This window comes from Gorilla gorilla, chromosome 9 (assembly GCF_029281585.2).
Source record: "Gorilla gorilla gorilla isolate KB3781 chromosome 9, NHGRI_mGorGor1-v2.1_pri, whole genome shotgun sequence".
Lineage (NCBI taxonomy): Eukaryota > Metazoa > Chordata > Mammalia > Primates > Hominidae > Gorilla > Gorilla gorilla.
In genome coordinates, this window is record NC_073233.2 from 102,548,493 (window position 1) to 102,570,959 (window position 22,467).

A 22,467-nucleotide genomic window follows, 5' to 3' on the forward strand; every position below is an offset into this window, starting at 1 on the left:
AAAACAACTCACAACTTTGTCACATAAAAGTTGAACCAGTTGGTCTGATGTGATTACAATGTCATTCATGGACAAAAATTAACATACATGTAAATACCACATATTTCCCTGGTTTTATAGGTGTGTGTGTACATACATATAAAAGGAAAAAGTGGAAATGGAAGATTGCACACTAAATTCATGACAGTGATTACATCTATGAGGCAGGGAGGGTTGTGAATTATAGGTAAGGATGCTCAATAAAGGGAATTTGACTATAATTCTATTAGTTTTCTTTAAAAATGAATCAAATACAAAAATGATAACAACTGTCAATTCTGGGTTGATGATATTTGCATCTTTGTCTTATTATTTTTTTCTGCAATTTAAAATTTTACCAAACTTAAAATTATAATTGAAACAAAAGCAGACAACTCCAATCTAACCATGAGAAAAATATCAGAAAAATATCAGTTTAAGGAAAGTCTACAAAACACCTGTCGAGGTCAAGAAAAACAAGAAAAGACTGAGAAACTGTCACAGCCAAGATAGGCCTAAGGAGACATGATAATTAAATATAATATATCTTGGATCCGATATTGGAATAGAAAAAGAGCAATGAATAATAATTAAGGAAATCTGAATGAGGTATGGATTTTTGATAACAGCAACATATAAATATTAGTACATTAACTGTTACAAAGGCAGTGTACTAATGTAAGACAATAATAGGGAAAACTGGGTGTAGGGTATATGTGAACACTTTGTCCTATCTTGGCAACTTTTCTTTAAATCTAAAATTATTGTAAGATAAAAAAGTATGTAAAAAACGGAATAGGTATAGTATTCTTCCAGTTTCGTGTGAGTGTGTGTGAGTGTACACAAAAAGACCAGCAGAATATTTATCAAAAATATCAATGATTAGGTCTACATGGTGGAAGTATGGGTAGCTTTCGTTTCTCTTTCATTCTTTTATTTTTCAAATTCCTGCCTTCTAATATATGTCAAATGTGATATACTGACAGTTTTACCTATCAGAAACATCATCAAGACCTTGGCACCGTTTCCATCAGCACATGGGAATTATGGGCCCCATTCTCCTAACACTCACTTCCTATATTTGCCCGGGATGCTTGCTAAAACTGAGTTCTACACTAAGAATTTCCAGGGAAGAAACTTGAGAATTTATTTTTTAACAAGTCCCTAGGTGATTTTTTTGTGTGTGTCTGGTGGCCGTTCAGATAAGTTTAGGAAACTGACTCAGCTAATTCTCACTTAAAGCTCAGCTCGGTGTCAGCTCTGCTGTCAAAACTTCTCTGTCCATCTCAGGCACTTAGAATCTCCCTTCCCTGTATCCTCCCTGTACCACACACACAACTCCATTCCTGCTCTTCTAACAATGCAGCATAGTTTTTTCTACATTTTTCTCTCTGGCTGTTTTGCATATCTTTGTGATCTCATCGAACAATAGCACCTGGTAGGCCCTCAATATCCATTATTTAGATAAATGCATGGAAGCTTAGATAGTCAGATGGGCTGCTTTTAAATAAATGGGGTGATTCTAAGAATTCCATCAGCATCTATCTTCAAGCCCCTCAATAATGGCACCCCTGGTTGCTTTACAACAGGTGGGATCAGCCTCTTTTATTATCTCTTTAGAATGAAGCATGGGAATATTCAATTTATTCCAAAATATATTGCTTTAGGCTTGGATAATGGTCAGAAAAACTGGAAGTATGAATATATATTTGAATCATCTGGGAATCTACTGAAACCCAAACTTGCATTTGATGAGTAGTGCTTACCCTGGGCCAGGCCACTCAGTGCTTGAGCTGTGCTATCTAAGATGGAGGCTCTAATCACATGTGGCCTTTGAAGGCTACATTTAAAGTAATTGAAATAAATCCAGTTCCTCAGTCATACATTTCAAGTACTCAAAGGCCACACGTAGCGGCCACTGTATTGGAAAGTGAAGACATAGAACATTTCCATCATCACAGAAAGTTCTATAGGAGAGTGCTGACCTAGATGATTCCTCTTTATCCTTCGAATCAGATAGTTCTCTTATTTAAGGCTTCCCTCATCCCTCCAAGCCATATTCTGTTTGGTTCACAGTGACAGAAATGTCCTGGGCACCAGGGATTCAGAGATGAAGAAAATGTCATTGCTGCCCTGGAACAGCTTAAAGCAGGGACTCTCAACTGGGGCAATTTTGCTGCCTAGGGGACATTTGGCAGAGACTTTGTATTGCCATTAATAGTGTGGGTGTGTGTGTGTGTCTGTGTTCATGTGTGTGTTGTGTGTGTCTGTGTGGTATGTGTGTATGTGTGCGTGTGTATTACTGGCACACAGAGGGCAGGGATCCTGGGTAGAGGGCAGGGATGATGCTAAACATTCTACAATGCACAAGACGGCTCCCCCTCCCTACCATCAAAAATTTGGCCCAAAATGTCAATAATGCCAAAGCTGAGAAACCCTGGCTTGAAGCCTTGTTGGGGAGAGAGACACAGGAGCACAAAGTACCAGTGTCATGTGGAAAGTGAGCAGACAGTGGGAGAGCACAGCCGTCGGACTGGGAGGATTCCCAAGCTGAGTCTGGAAGGAGCTGCATGCCTAGTCACTCCTTCTATGATCTAATAATGCTTTGCCAATTACCCTCTACAACACCTAACACTGTGATGTATTTTAACCATCAGTTTACACATACTTCTCTCCTGTGAGACTGTGAATTCTTCAAAAGCAGGTACTGTGTTTAATGAAGTGTGCCCAGGACTTTGCTCAGTGACTGGATGACACAGTAGGAGTACAAGAAAGTTTGCATGGGTGAACCGTGGTAGGTGGACATCGTCTCTCTCACCTCTTCCCAAATCAAGGATGAAGTGCATCTTCATAAATCCTGTGAATTATTTTGCTACCTCTAGAAGCATTTTCTAAAACAAGGTGCAGCAATCAGTTGAGTGAATTTGTCACCAGAGCTTACGTTTTCTGAAAGAACCCTATCCTCAGGCAGTTGTTCCTAAGAGGTGAGTTGTGGATTTAGTTCACATTCCTTCCTTCGTGGCTTAAAATGCTCCACATGCCTGTCTCCCCAACAGCATCAATTCACCATGCAGTACAATATCAAGTCAGAACAGCCAATGCTGAAAAGAGTGACAGTTTCCTTTCATGATGCAATGCACTTGGAGCCAGGGGACAGGGAGACAATAACTGCAAGGAGAAGTGATGACAACCCTACTTTAATATAGTAGTTCCTTTTGAATTTTACAGACTTACCCGTTAATCTCTAGAATTTTGAAAAAATTCCTTAAGTGATGTGAGCAAATAACACTTTGCCTTGGGTTGGCCTTTTCCTTTCCCTTGAAGATTCCACAAATATGTCAGCGTTGGAAATGATCCTTTGGCTTTGAACTATGTGAAGACCGCAGAAGGACTGGTTGGTAAGCACCCACATCCTGGGGTGAGAATCACATCCAGTTTATACCTCCCTGTACACACTTGTATAAAACAACTATAAGACACACGAGAGATCTGGAAGCCAGTTCCTCATAAGTAAGAATTGGTAAGAGCTCTTAAGCAGCATGTCTGAGGTTTAATAACTCGCCCTGTCTGGAGCCTTTTGTGTGTCTCACTTTCTTCTTAGCAAAACATGAGCATTACACTCTGTGCTGGAAGATTCCGTTCCTTCTTCCAGGCTTTTGATTACCCAATCCTTCTTTACTTTCACTTCTTGCTCAAAGCAGCTCTTTCTCAGCCATTTCTAAAAAAGGTTTATGAGATGCTGCAGGGCCGTGTCTCTAAATTGGGCCCTGTGTGCCTATATCCTCATTCTCTGCAGCTGCTGAATTCTTTCTGTGGGATCAGCCTTCTTCTAAGTGCTGGGGTGATGGGAACATAGCTGTAAACTGATTTTGACAGGAAGCATCACTTCCGGCTGGAAACAAGTCCCTGGTTTATGCAGCACATGGTACTAACTGTGGAACACTGTTAAACATGTCTCATTCCGCCCCCTCCACCAGCAAAAGGCCTTGCTGCTCAGTTGTGCACCAGATGATGTGGCATATGCACATACTGGCCACTAATAACAAAGCCTGACACCATGCAGTGGACATCTCTTGGGACCTCAGCCTCTTTCTCCTGGAACTGACCCCATCCTCCCTTTGCTACATGATCACCATGGGTGGATTCCCAGCAGCCATGCTTGTAACATGCATCCTGTCCTCTCTGGCCACAGACAACTACAATACAGATGAGCAGCCCACCCAAGATTCCTTCTCTAAGAATTTAGAACTGGGAATGGAGGAGAGAAAGAGAGAGATACTGATTCTACCAGAGACAATGGGATGAGATAGCATGGTTGTTGGAACTATGGCTGGAACTGTAAAGCACAAATTGGAGAGCAGATAAAGTTGGTTCACAGAGAGAGAGAATGATGAAGCCATAGGGATGCAAGTTTCCCTATGGCTTTCCTCACCCTAACTCTTGTCCTTCCACAGGTCAGGCTGCATTTGTATCCTGGGTCCACAAGACATCGTTTCCTTAAAACCAATCCCCCTGATTTTGCTAAGGTGAGTCGGAACAAGTTGATTTCTGTTACACACACACACACACACACCCCACATGAGACAGCCAGGTAGAAAGTGCTCCCTGGCAGAGCTTCCCTGACCTGCACACTGGGAGGAATGCACGCTGGGGTGGAGCCTTGGGAGGTTTGCGTGGTTTGCAGTGGGGAGGAGCCTGCCGCCCTCTTCCTGGGTGGAACCTGGGATTCAGTTGGCCAGGCAGGAAGTGCACTAGCAGGACTCTGGCTTTCCGGAGAGTCTCTGTTTTTCCTTTTTTTTTTTCCCTTTTCGCCCATTAAGTACCATTTTTCTCACCCTTCAAAGTGTCTGCAAGCCTAATATTTCATGGATGTTTGACAAGGACCCCGTCTTTAGCTGAACTAAGGAGAAAGTCCTGCAACACACACATGGAGCTCAGCAAACGGAGGATGTAGTAGGTAGAATTTTTAAATGGCCTCTATGATTTCTTTGCCTGGTATCCACATCTTTGTGTCATCCTCTCCCCTTCAGTTGTGGGAGGGATGTATAACTTGCTTCTGAAAAGTAGAATATAGTAAAGGTGAAGAAATCCTGCAGTTGAGGTGAAGTTAATGAAAAGGGAGATAATCCTGGGTGGGCCTGACCTAATCAGGTGAGTTCTTGGAGAATGTCAAGTAAGTAAGAAGTAAGCCTAGAGTCAGAGACTCACTCTTTCCTGTTAGCCTTGAAGAGGCAAGATGCTTGAGTTCTACAGCTGCAAGGAAATCAATTCTGACAACAACCACGTGTGCTTGGAAGAAGACCACCACCACCATCACCACCACTCCCACCCCGCCCCGCCCCCACCCCTCTGAGCCTCAGATGGGACGCTAGACCCTCCCTGATTATAGTCTGCGAGACACTGAACCTGGACTCCTGGTCTATGGGAGCTGTTTTAAGTTTTAAGCTGTTAATTTTTGGTAATTTGTTATGCAGCAAATGGCTGTGTTGTTTGTTATTCCAATCCCCCTCTTCCCACCTGTCTCCTTTAAATAACAACCAGCATTTCAGGTCTGAACTGTCATGACTCCAATCTGCTTGTCAAGATGGACTCTAAATAGAGTCAGGTGAAGAGGCCAGGTTAGCTATATTCCTTCTTATTTTCCATCCTTCAGTCATGGCCTGAGCCTTTTCCTTCCCTGAAATCTAATGAGAATCACTCCTCAGCTGATTATCATGGACTCGATGGCTTGTCATTAAGAATACCTCAGCCACAGGCAGCAGTGAGAAGAGAAGTGAAGGAGGAGGGGTGTTTAGGAAATGCCTGGTCCTGAGGGCAGAAGCAGTTTTGAAATTGCACCTGCTCTGACAGAAAACTCGAGTGTAAGACTTACTGATGTCATTATCCTCAGTTCTTCATGGACGTAGGGCTGTCATGGGGAAATTAGGCAAAGATTCTGCTTTGGCAGGAAGAACTGTGGCTCCCTGCCCACATCCCTTCATTCAGCTCCCTCCCCCCATTGGCCAGAATACACCAAGTTGTCAGCACCAGCCGGCCCGTGGCTATTCAGAATGTCTCTGGGAACCATGAAGGCTAGGAGGCATGAGATCTGGGTGCTGGGGCTGGTGAGTCCTCTAGTAACCAACCCAACTGTAAAGAAGTAATAATATATGGCATCTGCATAATGGTCTACAGCTTCCAACTTGCTTTAAGCTCTATTTATCCTTTGGGTCTCTCATCAGCCCTGGAAGAAAAGCAGTTGTCTTTGTCAGGCCTCTGAGCCCAAGCTGAGCCATCATGTCCCCTGTGACCTGCACGTACACATCCAGATGGCCGGTTCCTGCCTTAACTGATGACATTCCACCACAAAAGAAGTGAAAATGGCCTGTTCCTGCCTTAACTGATGACATTGTCTTGTGAAATTCCTTCTCCTGGCTCATCCTGGCTCAAAAGCTCCCCCACTGAGTACCTTGTGACCCCCACTCCTGCCCGCCAGAGAACAACCCCCTTTGACTGTAATTTTCCTTTACCTACCCAAATCTTATAAAATGGCCCCACCCCTATCTCCCTTCACTGACTCTCTTTTCGGGCTCAGCCCGCGTGCACCCAGGTGATTAAAAGCTTTATTGCTCACACAAAGCCTGTTTGGTGGTCTCTTTACGCGGACGCACATGAAATTTGGTGCTGTGACTCGGATCGGGGGACCTCCCTTGGGAGATCAATCCCCTGTCCTGTTCTTTGCTCCATGGGAAAGATCCACCTACGACCTCAGGTCCTCAGACCGACCAGCCCAAGGAACATCTCACCAATTTTAAATCGGGTAAGCGGCCTCTTCTTACTCTCTTCTCCAACCTCTCTCACTGTCCCTCAACCACTTTCTCCTTTCCAGTCTTCAATCTTTCCCTTCTCTTAATTTCAATTCCTTTCATTTTCTGGTAGAGACAAAGGAGACACGTTTTATCCGTGGACCCAAAACTCCGGCGCCGGTCACGGACTAGGGAAGGCAGCCTTCCCTTGGTGTTTAATCATTGCAGGGATGCCTGATTATTCACCCAGGTTTCAGAAGTGTCAGACCACGCAGGGACACGTCTTGGTCCTTCACCCTTAGCGGCAAGTCCCGCTTTTCTGGGGAAGGGGCAAGTACCCCAACCCCTTCTCTCCGTGTCTCTACCCCTTCTTCACCTTTCTGGGGGGCAAGAAACCCCCAACCCCTTCTCCTTCACCCTTAGCGGCAAGTCCTGCTTTTCTAGGGGAGAGGCAAATACCCCAACCCCTTATATCTCTGCACCCCATCCCTTATTTCCCCACCCCAACCCCTTATATCTCTGTGCCCCGATCCCTTATTTCCACGCCCCAACCTCTTATATCTCTGCACCCCGATCCCTTATTTCCACGCCCCAACCTCTTATATCTCTGCACCCCGATCCCTTATTTCCACACCCCAACCTCTTATATCTCTGCACCCCGATCCCTTATTTCCACGCCCCAACCTCTTATATCTCTGCACCCCGATCCCTTATTTCCACACCCCGACCTCGTACCTTTGTGCCCCGACCCCTTCTCTGCTTTTCTGGAGGTCAAGAACTCCCCACCCCTTCTCCATGTCTCTACTCTTTTCTCTGGGCTTGCCTCCTTTACTACGGGCAAGCTTCCACCTTCCATTCCTCCCTTCTTCTCCCTTAGCCTGTTTTCTTAAGAACTTAAAACCTCTTCAACTCTCACCTGACCTAAAATCTAAGCATCTTATTTTCTTCTGCAATGCCGCTTGACCCCAATACAAACTTGACAGTAGTTCCAAATAGCCAGAAAACGGCACTTTCAATTTTTCCATCCTACAAGATCTAAATAATTCTTGTCATAAAATGGTCAAATGGTCTGAGGTGCCTGACATCCAGGCATTCTTTTACACATCGGTCCCTCTCTAGTCTCTGTTCCCAATGCAACTCATCCCAAATCTTCCTTCTTTCCCTCCCACCTGTCCCCTCAGTCCCAACCCCAAGCGTCGCTGAGTCTTTCTAATCTTCCTTTTCTACAGACCCATCTGACCTCTCCCCTCCTCCCCAGGCTGCTCCTCGCCAGGCCGAGCTAGGTCCCAGTTCTTCCTCAGCCTCTGCTCCTCCATCCTATAATCCTTTTATCACCTCCCCTCCTCACACCCGGTCTGGCTTACAGTTTCGTTCCATGACTAGCCCTCCCCGACCTGCCCAGCAATTTACTCTTAAAAAGGCGACTAGAGCTAAAGGCATAGTCAAGGTTAATGCTCCTTTTTCTTTATCCCAAATCAGATAGCATTTAGGCTCTTTTTCATCAAATATAAAAAACCCAGCCCAGTTCATGGCTCGTTCGGCAGCAACCCTGAGACGCTTTACAGCCCTAGACCCTAAAAGGTCAAAAGGCCGTCCTATTCTCAATATACATTTTATTACCCAATCTGCTCCCGACATTAAATAAAACTCCAAAAATTAAATTCTGGCCCTCAAACCCCACAACAGGATTTAATTAACCTTGCCTTCAAGGTGTACAACAATAGAAAAAAGTTGCAATTCCTTGTCTCCACTGTGAGAGAAACCCCAGCCACATCTCCAGCACACAAGAACTTCCAAACGCCTGAACCGCAGCGGCCAGGCTTTCCTCCAGAACCTCCTCCCCCAGGAGCTCACTACAAGTGCCAGAAATCTGACCACCAAGCCAAGGAATGCCTGCAGCCCAGGATTCCTCCTAAGCCGTGTCCCATCTCTGCGGGACCCCACTGGAAATCGGACTGTTCAACTCACCTGGCAGCCACTCCCAGAGCCCGTGGAACTCTGGCCCAAGGCTCTCTGACTCCTTCTCGGCTTAGCGGCTAAAGACTGACACTGCCCGATCGCCTCGGAAGCCCCGTAGACCATCACGGACGCCGAGCTTTAGGTAACTCTCACAGTGGAGGGTAAGTCCGTCCCGTTCTTAATCAATATGGAGGCTACCCACTCCACATTACCTTCTTTTTAAGGGCCTGTTTCCGTTGCCTCCATAACTGTTGTGGGTATTGACAGCCAAGCTTCTAAACCTCTTAAAACTCCCCAACTCTGGTGCTAACTTAGACAATACTCTTTTAAGCACTCCTTTTAGTTATTCCCACCTGCCCAGTTCCCTTATTAGGCCGAGACACTTTAACTAAATTATCTGCTTCCCTGACTATTCCTGGATTACAGCTACATCTCATTGCTGCCCTTCTTCCCAATCCAAAGCCTCCTTTGCGTCCTCCTCTTGTATTCCCCCACCTTAACCCACAAGTATAAGATACCTCTACTCCCTCCTTGGTGACCGATCATGCACCCTTTACTATCTCAGTAAAACCTAATCACCCTTACCCTGCTCAATGCCAATATCCCATCCCACAGCATGCTTTGAAAGGATTAAAGCCTGCTATCACTCGCCTGCTATAGCACGGCCTTTTAAAGCCTATAAACTCTCCTTAAAATTCCCCCATTTTACCTGCCCTAAAACCAGACAAACCTTACAAGTTAGTTCAGGATCTGTGCCTTATCAACCAAATTGTTTTGCCTATCCACCCCATGGTGCCAAACCCATATACTCTCCTATCCTCAATACCTCCCTCCATAATCCATTATTCTGTTCTGGATCTCAAACATGCTTTATTTATTATTCCTTTGCACCTGTCATCCCATCCTCTCTTCGCTTTCACTTGGACTGACCCTGACACCCATCAGGCTCAGCAAATTACGTGGGCTGTACTGCCCCGCAAGGCTTCACAGACAGCCCCCATTACTTCAGTCAAGCCCAAATTTCATCCTCATCTGTTACCTATCTCGGCATAATTCTCATAAAAACACACGTGCTTTCCCTGCTGATCATGTCCGATTAATCTCCCAAACCTCAATCCCTTACAAAACAACAACTCCTTTCCTTCCTAGGCATGGTTAGTGTGGTCAGAATTCTTACACAAGAGCCAGGACCGCACCCTGTAGCCTTTCTGTGCAAACAACTTGACCTTACTGTTTTAGCCTAGCCCTCATGTCTCCGTGCAGCGGCTGCTGCTGCCCTAATACTTTTAGAGGCCCTCAAAATCACAAACTATGCTCAACTTACTCTCTACATTTCTTATAACTTCCAAAATCTATTTTCTTCCTCATACCTGACGCATATACTTTCTGCTCCCCGGATCCTTCAGCTGTACTCACGCTTTGTTAAGTCCCAAAATTACCATTGTTCCTGGCCCAGACTTCAATCCGGCCTCCCACATTATTCCTGATACCACACCTGACCCCCATGACTGTATCTCTCTGATCCACCTGACATTCGCCCCATTTCCTCATATTTCCTTCTTTCCTGTTCCTCATCCTGATCACGCTTGATTTATTGATGGCGGTTCCACCAGGCATAATCACCACACACCAGCAAAGGCAGGCTATGCTATAGTACAAGCTACTAGCCCGCCTCTTAGAACCTCTCATTTGCTTTCCGTCGTGGAAATCTATCCTCAAGGAAATAACTTCTCAGTGTTCCATCTGCTGTTCTACTACTCCTCAGGGATTATTCAGGCCCCCTCCCTTCCCTACACATCAAGCTCGAGGATTTGCCCCCACCCACGACTGGCAAATTAGCTTTACTCAACATGCCCCAAGTCAAATAACTAAAATACCTCTTAGTCTAGGTAGACACTTTCACTGGATAGGTAGAGGCCTTTCCTACAGGGTCTGAGAAGGCCACCACAGTCATTTCTTCCCTTCTGTCAGACATAATTCCTCAGTTTAGCTTTCCCACCTCTATACAGTCTGATAACAGACCAGCTTTTATTAGTCAAATTAGCCAAGCAGTTTTTCAGGCTCTTAGTATTCAGTGAAACCTTTATATCCCTTACGGTCCTCAGTCTTCAGGAAAAGTAGAATAGACTAAGGGTCTTTTAAAAACACACCTCACCAAGCTCAGCCACCAACTTAAAAAGGACTGGACAATACTTGTACCACTTTCCCTTCTCAGAAGTCAGACCTGTCCTCAGAATGCTACAGGGTACAGCCCATTTGAGCTCCTGTATAGTTGCTCCTTTTTATTAGGCCCCAGTCTCATTCCAGACACCAGACCAACTTAGACTGTGCCCCCAAAAAACTTGTCATCCCTACTGTCTTCTGTCTAGTCATACTCCTATTCACCATTTTCAACTACTCATACATGCCCTGCTCTTGTTTACACTGCCAGTTTACACGGTTTCTCCAAGCCATCACAGCTGATATCTCCTGGTGCTATCCCCAAACCACCACTCTTAACTCTTAAAGTGAATAAATAATCTTTACTGGCAAGGCTATGCTGAAACTCCTTAGGCACTCTCTAATTAGATGTCCTGGGTCCTCCCAATTCTTTGTCCTTTAATACCTGTTTTTCTTCTTCTCTTATTCCGTTTAGTTTTTAATTCATACAAAACTGTATCCAGGCCATCACTAATAATTCTAAATGACAAATGTTTCTTCTAACAACCCCACAATATCACCCCTTACCACAGAATCTTCCTTCACCTTAATCTCTCCCACTCTAGGTTCCCAAGCTGCCCCTAATCCCGCTCAAAGCAGCCCTGAGAAACAACGCCCATTATCTCTCCATACCATCCCCCAAAATTTTCGCCATCCCAACACTTTACCACTATTTCACTTTATTTTTCTTATTAATATAAGAAGACAGGAATGTCAGGCCTCTGAGCCCAAGCTGAGCCATCATGTCCCCTGTGACCTGCACGTACACATCCAGATGGCCGGTTCCTGCCTTAACTGATGACATTCCACCACAAAAGAAGTGAAAATGGCCTGTTCCTGCCTTAACTGATGACATTGTCTTGTGAAATTCCTTCTCCTGGTTCAGCCTGGCTCAAAAGCTCCCCCACTGAGTACCTTGTGACCCCCACTCCTGCCCGCCAGAGAACAACCCCCTTTGACTGTAATTTTCCTTTACCTACCCAAATCTTATAAAATGGCCCCACCCCTATCTGCCTTTGCTGACTGTCTTTTCGGACTCAGCCCGCGTGCACCCAGGTGATTAAAAGCTTTATTGCTCACACAAAGCCTGTTTGGTGGTCTCTTTACATGGACGCACATGAAAATCATCATTCCTGTTTTACAGATGAAGCAACTGAGGTCCAGAGAAGTTAAACGACCTTCCTAAGATTACATAGCTTAGTAAGTGGCAGAACCACGGCTGGAAGCCAGGTCCTTCCTCACGCAAGTCCTGGCTCATTCATTCCTTTTCCAAAGACTTGCTGAGCACCTTCTAGGTGCCAGATGCGGTGCTGGCTCCTGGGGACATGGGAGTGAACAGGCCAGGCGTGGCCCTGAACCATCAAATAGACAACCACAGAAATAACAACGTGAGTTAAAATGAGATTATGAAGGAGAGACACAGGTTTCTACAATGGTTTAGTAGAGGGATCTCTAACCAAGTTTGGAGAGTTGAGAAAGTCTCTATGAGGCAGTCACATCCATGTAAGCTAAGATCTGAAAGACAAAAGTTGTTATCCAGGAGAGTGGTAGCAGGGAGAGCATTCCAGATGCAGGGAATAGCTTGGGACGTTTGTGGAAGAGAAAAATCTGTTAACGTGATTGTAGGGTAGGGTGGAAGAAAGGAGAAATGGAGCAAGATGAGGCTAGGGAGGCAGGCAGGGGCCAGACCACGAACTGCCTTAAAGCTCTGCTTAAAAATGTTTGCCACGATTTGAAGAGTAATGGGAAGCCTTGAAGGTTTTTAACCAGAAGAGTCTTATATTTAGATTTGTTATTTTTTAAATATCACACTGGCTGCTGTTTAGGAATGATGCTGGAGGCTGAGGAAGATAAGGGTGGAAAGTGGGCAATAAATCAGGAGCTGTTGCAACAGTCCCAGCAAAGGATAATGGTGAATGTAATGGCAATGGGGATTTGAGGAAGCAGGGGGGCCTCGTGGCTGATTGGATGTGGTGTTGGTGAGGGAGGAGGGGTCACAGATTTCCATCCTCCCCTGGGTGGGTGTTTCTATCTCCCAGGCCAGGCTTCTTGTGTTTGCTTTCCTTCTTGAAGAACAAAGACAAAACTGGGCCCTTCCACACAGTAGCTGGAACACAAAGGAAGATCAGCCAAGCCTCAACATAATCTCATAAAAATTCTTCAAATATCCCATTGTTATGGATTCATACATCAGGAAAGCAGGTAAAATATTTCACCTTGATGCTCACCTAGATGGTCAGACTCTTTGAGGAAGACATCAAACTTTTCCCCAGAAAGAAAAAATAAATAACTTTTTAGGCTATACAAAAGGGTCAATGTCATGTTACATAAGATGCTCAAACTCCTGTCCTGATGTTAAGTCCACTGGTCTTACCACAGCTTCTGAACACCAAGACTGCTGCTGTGACAGTGACAAGAGAATTATTTAGAATTAAAAAACAATTGTCCTTACATTTTCTCCTCAAAATTCTAGGGGAGAAAGAGCTTCCAAGTAAGCAGAGCCAAGGCACTATTGAGAGTGACAGACTGGAAAGAAAGGAATTAAGTGGCCTTTAGCTCCTGTCTGTTGGAGAGTGGTGTAGTAGAAAATACTCAGGCTTTGGAATCTGAGCTGGGTTCAGATCCTGCTTCTCTCATTTACTAGCTGCATGTAGATGAGTGTCTTAAACTGCTTTTTCTGTGTCACAAATAACAATTTAAAAAACCTCTATCTCACAGGTTATTATAAAAAGTAAGACATGCATTCAAGGGTAGCATAGTACTTGGCACAGAGGAAAAACATTCAACAGGTGTGAGAGACAATGTTGTCAATGTGCTATATGCAAGGAAAAATGTTTTTAGGTATTTTTTGACTCTTTGATGCTGAATGGAAAATTCTTCACTGTCATTGGCAATAATGGAGAAGATAGTTTGCAATTGGAGGCTCATAAAACAAGTAACTGGATTTTCAGAAAAGTTAAGTATTTGTTGAATCTATAATGCACTAATCGTTTTGTAAGGTGATGTAAGAGACTTAAAGAGGCATTAAGATACAAACATAGAGACTAGTGGGTGAGACATGAAAGCAAAGACCTAGGAGAAGGAAGCTCATCTAGGAAGGAAGCTCCTTAGATCTAGCTTGGCTGAGTTGCAAGCGAGACTGGAGAAGGTAAGTGCTCTCAGAAACAAGAATTGCTGTCTGGCAGGGCCTGAATGATAAGATCTACTCTTCCCCTGTCCAAATGCAACCCCTAAAAGCCAGTTCAGAATAAATAAGGAAGAATATTTTTTTCAGAGCAATTAAGAGTCATTATGAAGTAGGTCAGGATAAAATATGGCAGCTTCAGGCTGTGTGCGATTACTGCTCTGATATTTATCTGCAAAGCAGGAGTCATTTATCCTATTCTAAAATAAATAACTCGGCCAGGCATGGTGGCTCATGCCTGTAATCCCAACACTTTTGGAGGCCAAGGCAGGTGGATCACCTGAGATCAGAAGTTCGAGACCAGCCTGGCCAACATGGTAAAACCCTGTCTCTACTAAAAATACAAAAATTAGCCAGGCATGGTGGTGGGGATCTGTAATTCCAGCTACTCGGGAGGCTGAGGCAGGAGAATTGCTTAAACCCAGGAGGTGGAGGTTGCAATGAGCCGAGATTGTGCCACTGCACTCCAGCCTGGGTGACAGAGCAAGACTGTGACTCAAAAAATAAATATATAAATAAATAAAATAAACAACTCAATGAGTTTTCAACAACAACCAAAAAATCAGCTTGAGAAATAGTTTTCAGACAAACTTAGCCTGAGTAGACCCACCCTGAGAGATCTGAGGGCTCTACTGAGGCAGGAGACTAGGGCCTGGAGGCAGGGAACATAAAGCCAATCCACACTGACTTTACTAAATCAAATGAAAGCACCTTAGCAATGACAGGAATGTGAATGGTTTTGTAAATTCCCTTCATCCTCTCCATTCATACCATTTCCACTTTGTAACTTCACTTTCATCCTCTCCATTTACATAGATCACACACCAAGTAACATCCTCTCCATTTACAGTAGGGCACGTTCTGAGTAAATGACTCTGTGACTTCACTTTATTCACTTCATTTACATAGAATATTCGCCAAGTGACCAACGGGAAACCTCTAGAGCATTGAAACCCCAGAAAATTCTGTAAGCCGGGCTCTTGAGCCTCTATGATTGGGCCTCTCCCACACTGTGGCGTGTACTTTTATTCTCAATAAATCCCTGCTTTTGCTTTCCTTGCCTCATTTGTACATTTTGTCAACTTCTTCATTTGAGATGCCAAGAACCTGAACACATTCTACTGGTAACATATATTTTGGCGAGCCAGCCTGGAGACAAGGTAGGCCCAAAGTTTGGGATTTATTTTTCTTTCCCCTTTTACATACACGGAAACCTTTTTCTCTCTCTTTTTCCTTTCCAACTTGGGACCCTCCGTGATCAGTGCCTAAACATAGAGACAACTGCAAGTTTCCGGCCAGGGCCACTCTCTGGTGAAACCTAAAGGTTTCCATGTGACGCATCTGACCACCACCACCCGGCTGGGTAAGCGACCTGAGTCCTTTTCGTTGGTTTTGTTTTTCTGAGTCCTATTCCTTTCTCCCTTTTACTGAGTTATTTTTCTTTTTCCTGTTTCGGTCTTTCAGCTACTCCTAGTAGCTCCCGGGTAATTGAGGACAGCTGGCCAGGGCCACTCTCCGGTGCTTTCTGAAGGCCAAGAAATGAAAAGGGATGGCTGCCCTGCCCAGAAGGGGGAAGGACTTTTTTCTATCTCTCCGGTTAGAGTTCCTCATCCCAACATGTGACGCAATTGCTGTGGCAGCTCATCCAGGGTGAACTCACACATGTTTCAGACAACTTAAACCTTCTTTCCTCATGCCAAATTTTTCCCTTCCTCCATTCAGCTGTCTAAGGACAAGATAGAGGGTTCAGATATGTCATAAATTGTGAGAATTAGGGAAATTAACAAAGGGGATTTATGCAGGAACTGACGTGTAGGTTTACTGCCCAAATTTAGAGAGTTAAAGGGTTGCTTTAAGTGGGATAGAAAATCCTCAAGGAAAAGTTAACAGTAGGTCCTCAGTGGAGGAGGGAACCATTCCAAAGGGGTGCCGGCACCCATCTAAGGTTGGAGACGTGCAACAGACTAAGTCAGGCCCTTAAGGGGGAAGACCTCAGGGACCCCATGCTGGGCCCAGAATTTTTCCAGGGGAATGCCCCGGGTAAAATTTGGGTCACCTAATAAACCCTCCACTTTTCAAAGTCCTCTTCTCTTTTCCAGACCACTATGGGCAACTTCCTGTCTATTCTACCTGGTGTCACTGTGGACAACTTCCTATCTGTTCCACCTGACTCACCGCTTGGCTACATCCTCCACCATTGGGATGAATTTGACCCTAACAATCTAAAGAAAAGGCATATGATTTTTTACTGCAATATTGTTTGACACAATTATGAGCTGCCCAATCCGGAACAATGGGCAGTCAATGGTAGCCTTAACTACGATACCATCCTGTATCTAGACCTATTTTGCAAGAGGCAGGGCAAATGGTCAGAAGTCCCATATATACAGGCCTTCATGATCCTATACGAAGACCTAAGAATCTAGGAAACTCCCGGAACCCATCCCCCGAAGGAAAGTTCTGGGGCAGAACTAGATATTATAGATGAACCCCCTTTTACAAGGGATACCTGTCTCTCAGAGTGAGCAGTGACTGTCCCCATATAACCCCTCACCAAGTGCTCCTGAGGCTGAAACCCAGGGGCAAACATGGGGAACCCTACTAAGTCCCCCTCACACTTGGAGGGGGAACACCGTATTCAACTGTCTATCCAGCCCTGCTACTCTCAGGGAAATAGCAGGGGCTGCGGGGCCAATCCTAGTGCGGGTCCCCTTCTCTATAATTGATATACAACAATGTAAGGAAAAGCTAGGAAGCTATTCTGAGGATTCCGGGAAGTTTGCAGATGGGTTCCAAACTTTGACCTTAGCCTTTGATCTCTCATGGAGAGACGTTCAATTCACTCTAGCAACCTGTTACACCTCCTTGGAAAAGGAACGAATCTTTGAGGCTGCCCTCCGAGAAGTGGATGAATTATTCACCCCAAACCGTAAAGGCAGTCACCCAGGCCCAGCCACAGTTCCCACTACGCATCCTAATTGAGACCAAGACACCCCCGCAAGAAGGAACAACTGGGTTAAATTTCTTGAGGCTCTTGGAGGAATGAGAAAGGGAATAACTAAGGCAGTAAATTATGATAAAGTAAGGCAGATTACACAAGGCAGGGAGGAAAACCCAGCTGTGTTTTATGGCAGGCTGCGGGAAGCCTTTAAAAAAATATACTAATTTGGACCCTTCCTCTCCTGAAGGCAAGTTATTAATGGCACAACGTTTCATTAGCCAATCCACACCAGACATTAGACGTAAGCTCCAAAAGCTACACATGGGGCCACAAACTAACCAAAATCAGCTTCTTGGTACTGCCTTCATGGTGTATAACAATTGTGACCTGGGGGAAGGAGAAGGGAAACAGTAAAGAAAAACGGCAAGCCAAAATTATGTTAGCCATCACTGGTGATGCCCTAAATGCACAAAGATTGTCCAAGGGAAACTCAAAGGGCCATAAGGATAATGCCAGCAAAGGCTCCTGCTTCAAATGCAAGAAAAGTGCGATTGGGCACAGGAATGCACTAAGCCCCCGCCAGTCCCCTGCCGTCGATGTAAAAGCACCAGTTGTGGCTCCTGGCCCTGGAGAATTGACTGTCCCTGCTCCCACCAAGGGGCTCAGTCAGTCAAAACTCTGGCAGTGCACAAGGAGGAATCAGATGAAGACTGAAGGGGCCTGGGGCCTTCCTCACTGCCCCGTCTAGGAACATCGTAATTACTACTGAGGAACCCTGGGTAACTCTGGACATCATGGGCACCCAAATTCAGTTTTTATGTGATACCAAGGTGAGTTATTCTGTACAACTGCTTATGCAGGAAAACTTTCCTCCCGGTCCATGAGTGATATCGGATGGAAGGGAAGCCACAAACAAGATTCTTACTCCTCCTTTGGTTTGTCAATTTGAGAAACAAATCTTCCAACAGGAATTTTTAGTAGTACCAAGCTGCCCAATTCCTCTGTTGGAAAGAGATATTATGGTGAAAATAGTGACACTACTGCAATTTAAGCATCACCCGGTGAAACTGCTAATAGTAAGAAATAAGGCAATGTCCCAGACCATGTCAATAAACAGGTTAACCCACTGGCATGGTATACTGGAAAACCAGGGAAGTCTAAAACAGCAGTGCCAGTCAAAATACAGCTTAAAGACCCCAGCCATTTTCCCAATGGAAAACAATACCCAGTTGAGCAGGAAGCAAGCAAAGGTCTAGCTCCCATAGTTGAGATATTACTTACCCATGGACTCTTAAAACCCTGCAATTCTCCCTGCAATACCCCCATCTTACCTGTTCTAAAGCCTGGGGGGAATACCAGCTAGTACAGAACCTCAGAATAATGAATGAGGCTGTTATCCCCATCCACCCATTGGTGGCAGATCCATATGCCCTCCTGGCTCAGGTGCCAGGGCATGCAAAATGGTCCTCAGTCCTAGACCTTTCTTCTCCATTCCTCTGGCCCCAAGCCCCAGTACCTTTTTGCTTTCGAATGGGAAAATCCTAAAACCAGAGAAAAACAATACACTTGGACAGTGCTTCCTCAGGGCTTTCAGGATAGCCCCCACTTCTTTGCCTGAGCGTTAGAGCGGGATCTGAGGGATTTCCAGTTAGAAAATGGAAGTATTCTTCAGTATGGGGATGACCTTCTTGTGTGTAGCCCAACTTAGGAGGTTTCTGACCAAAATACTATAAAAACTTTGAATTTCCTGGCAGACAGAGGATACAAAGTGTCCAAAAAGAAGGCTCAGATTACCCTCCAATGGGTCCACTATTTAGGATATGTCTTAACACCCGGAACCCGGCAAATATCCCCAGAAGGAGTGCAAGCTATATGTGGTTTGGCCGTGCACACCACCCCCAGCCCCCACCCTGACCCACCTCCAAGCAGCAGCTTCGTTCCTTTTTGGGGATGGCCGGGCTTTGGAGAATATGAGTACCAAATTTTGGGCTCATAGCAAAGCCCCTATATGAAGCAACAAGGGGGCCTGAAAATGAGCTAATGGAATGGACCCCGGAAATGAGGAAAGCCTTTGCCAAGTTAAAACAGGTTCTCACCCAGGCTCCTGCTCTTGGTATCCCAGACCTAATTAAGGCCTCCTTGTATGTAGCAGAGAAGAGGGGCATAACTGTGGGAGTGCTAGCCCAGAAATTAGGATCAGAACCCAGACCAACCGCCTACTTCTCAAAAAAGTTGGACGGAGTGGCCTCAGGATGGCCAAGTTGCCTGCGGGCAATAGCAGCCACTGCTGTTAGTGGAGGAAGCCCCAAAATCACCCTGGGGCAACCACTGGAAGTTCTAACGCTCCATCAGGTAAAGTTAGTCTTAGAAATAAAGGGACACATCTGGATGACAGGGGAAAGTTTAACTAAATACCAGCCCATGCTCCTAGACAATCCAGATATAACTCTTAAAACCTGCAACACTTTAAATCCAGCTTCATTGCTGCCCACAGGCCCAATAATTGATCATTCCTGTGAGCAGGTCATTGCACATACATATGTTAGCCAGCCTGATTTAAAAGATGAGGCTCTCCCAGATTCTGAGGATGACTGGCTCACAGACAGCAGTAGTTCTTTGTCGAATGGGGAGCACAGAGCTGGACATGCAGCACTAAATGATGACACAATTACTGAAGCCCAGCCAGTGCCCCCTGGCACATCAGCACAAAAGGCTAAAATCATTGATGTTACTCAAGCATTAATGTTGGGACAAGGGAAAAAACTTAACATCTATACAGATTCTAAATATGCATTCCTGTGGTTCATGCTCATACCGCCATCTGGAAAGAAAGGGGATTACTTACTAGCAAGCACTCCCCTATAGAGCATGGGCCTGAAATTCTGCAGCTATTGAAGGCAATACACCTGCCAAAGGCCATAGCTATCATTCATTGTAGGGGGCATCAAAGGGACTTAACCCCTATAGCACAAGGGAATGGAAAGGCTGACGGAAGCCAAAGCAAAAGCCCTCAGCGTGCAATCCCAACAGATCCTAGCACTGCTTCCTTTCTACAATTCCCCAATAGAACCCAAATACACACCACAGGAAGAACAGCTAATAAAAAAGCAAGGGAGACAAAAACAAGGATCCTGGTGGCATATGGGGCCAAAAATATATCTCCCTCAGGCAGCCCAGTGGAGAGTTATAAAAGCCCTGCATGACTCTTTCCATGTGGGGAGGGATGCGGCTCTGGCCATGGTAAACAAATTCTTTACTGGGTTTAACTCAGCTTCAATGGCTAAGCAGGTCAAGCCTGCTCACTGTGTGCATTTAACAATCCAGGCAACAAAATGCCCCCTCTAATAAAACCAGTCCAAAGGAGGGGAACTTATCCAGGGGAAGACTGGCAGTTAGATGTCATCCATATGCCAGCTTGCAGAGGATACAAGCTTTTGTTAATACTAATAGATACTTTTAGGTTGGGTCAAAGGTTACCCCAGAAAAGGCTAATGAGGTTCTAAGGTCCTCTTAAAAGAAATAATTCCCCAGTTTGGGTTACCTCAGAGTCTCCAAAGTGATAATGGCTAATCCTTTATCTCCCAAATAACTCAAGGGGTTGCTAAGGCTCTTGGAATAAAATACTATTTACATTCAGCCTGGAGGCCCCAATCCTCTGGGAAAGTGGAAAGGGTTAACCAAACTCTAAAATAAGCACTAGCTAAACTATGTCAGGAAACATCAGAAACTTGGGTTAGCTTATTGCTCACAGCCCTTTTAAGAATTTGTAATACCCCTAGCTCAAAAATTAACAGAAGCCCATATAAAATGTTATACAGAAGGCCATTCTTAACTAGTGATTTAATTATTGACCCAGAAAGAGTTGGTGTAATTAAATACCTAGTCAACCCAGAACAATTCCAGTGGGTTTACAAGAGTTTGGAATTCAAAGGCTCCACACACTTGGAACTAACCAGCAACCCAAAATCAGGCCAGGAGATAGGGTACTTGTTAAAACATGGAAGGAGGGATCACTTGCCCAACAATTACAACCCCAATAGAAGGGACTTTTTTCAGTAATACTGGCCACGCCTTCTGTGGTCAAAGTACTAGGATTAGATAGCTGGATACATCTTTCAAGGATCAAACCATCAATACCAGAAGGTCCAGAAAAGGAACCTGAAGTTCCCATCAGCCAGTACACCTGTGAACCAGTGGAGGACCTGAAGTACCTGTTTAAAAGATAGCCAAAAGATAAGTAAATGCCTACCAACTTTCTTTGGTATCTTTGTGGCATAGTTACTGTGGGCTGGAAAATAGTAGCCATTTTTATCTTTGCAGTTTAATTGCCTTCTTCCAAATAGATAAAAATCACTTCCTTTGTAATAATTAAACAGAATTTTAAAAATACATTTCTATGACAAATATTCCTGATGGCATAAGTATCCACCCCAAGGTTCCCATTAAATCTTTTAACCTAAAGTATTTCCTCTCACCTAGAGATCATCGAGTTGTGTGACAAGGGTGCCAGCCACTCCAGGTGAAGACACCACCCCAGGCCATCAAGGATCTTCCCTACCTTCACTAAACAGAGCAGGGCTAAAGTTGTGTGATCCCCAATAGATAGGGACTACACCCCAAGTCAGCAGGAAGCAGTTACAGAAGAAAGACCATTGGTCCCTCTGCTTCCCATAAAGATTTATGGGGATCACAGCTTTCAGGGGGGAGATGAGGCAAGAGAATAGGGCATGCAGGCAGGGTACTTGAGGCCAATCCACGCTGACTTCCTATAACTGAATTAAATGAAAGCTCCTCAGCAATGTGAATGTGAATGGCTTTGTAACTTCTTCCTCTCCTTTAATGCTATTTCCACTTTGTAACTTCACTTTCATCCTCTCCATTTACATAGATCACACACCAAGTAACATCCTCTCCATTTACAGTAGGGCGCATTCCGAGTCAATGACTCTGACTGCACTTCGTTCTCCTCATTTACATAGAACATTCGCCAAGTAACCAATGGGAAACCTCTAGAGTATTGAAACTCCAGAAAATTCCGTAAGTGGGGCTCTTGAGCCTCTACACTCGGGTCGCTCCCACACTGTGGCGTGTACTTTTGTTCTCAATAAATTCCCGCTTTTGCTTTCCTCGTTCTGTTTGAGTGTTTTGTCCAATTCTTTGTTTGAGACGCCAAGAACCTGGACACCTTCTACCAGTGACACTACCAATTTTTGATTCCATTAAAGGTTACAGGTATTTTCTGAACATTTACCCTGTACCAGTCTTGCAGGGCCCAAACTCCTGTTAAGATCTTGTGGGCTAATGGAGGGAACAGGCATGTGAACAAGCAAATTATGAAATAGCGTGCACAGTACAGCAGTAGAGATGTATTCTAGGATCAG

The 22,467-nt window shown here is 44.8% G+C and overlaps 1 long non-coding RNA gene across 8 annotated transcripts; it reads left to right on the forward strand.

The window, feature by feature from the left end:
* The first annotated feature begins 915 nt into the window (after positions 1-915).
* On the forward strand, positions 916-22,219 carry LOC129525480 (uncharacterized). 8 transcript variants are annotated; one of them, XR_008669805.2, is made up of 4 exons: positions 4,452-4,544; positions 4,863-4,971; positions 6,240-15,508; positions 15,610-22,219. It is a non-coding gene; the product is annotated as an uncharacterized lncRNA (long non-coding RNA). The 8 variants fall into 8 exon arrangements; XR_008669807.2 differs by having other exon boundaries at positions 6,240-13,163; positions 15,242-22,219; XR_008669809.2 differs by having other exon boundaries at positions 6,240-13,163; positions 15,408-22,219.
* Positions 22,220-22,467: the final 248 nt, after the last annotated feature.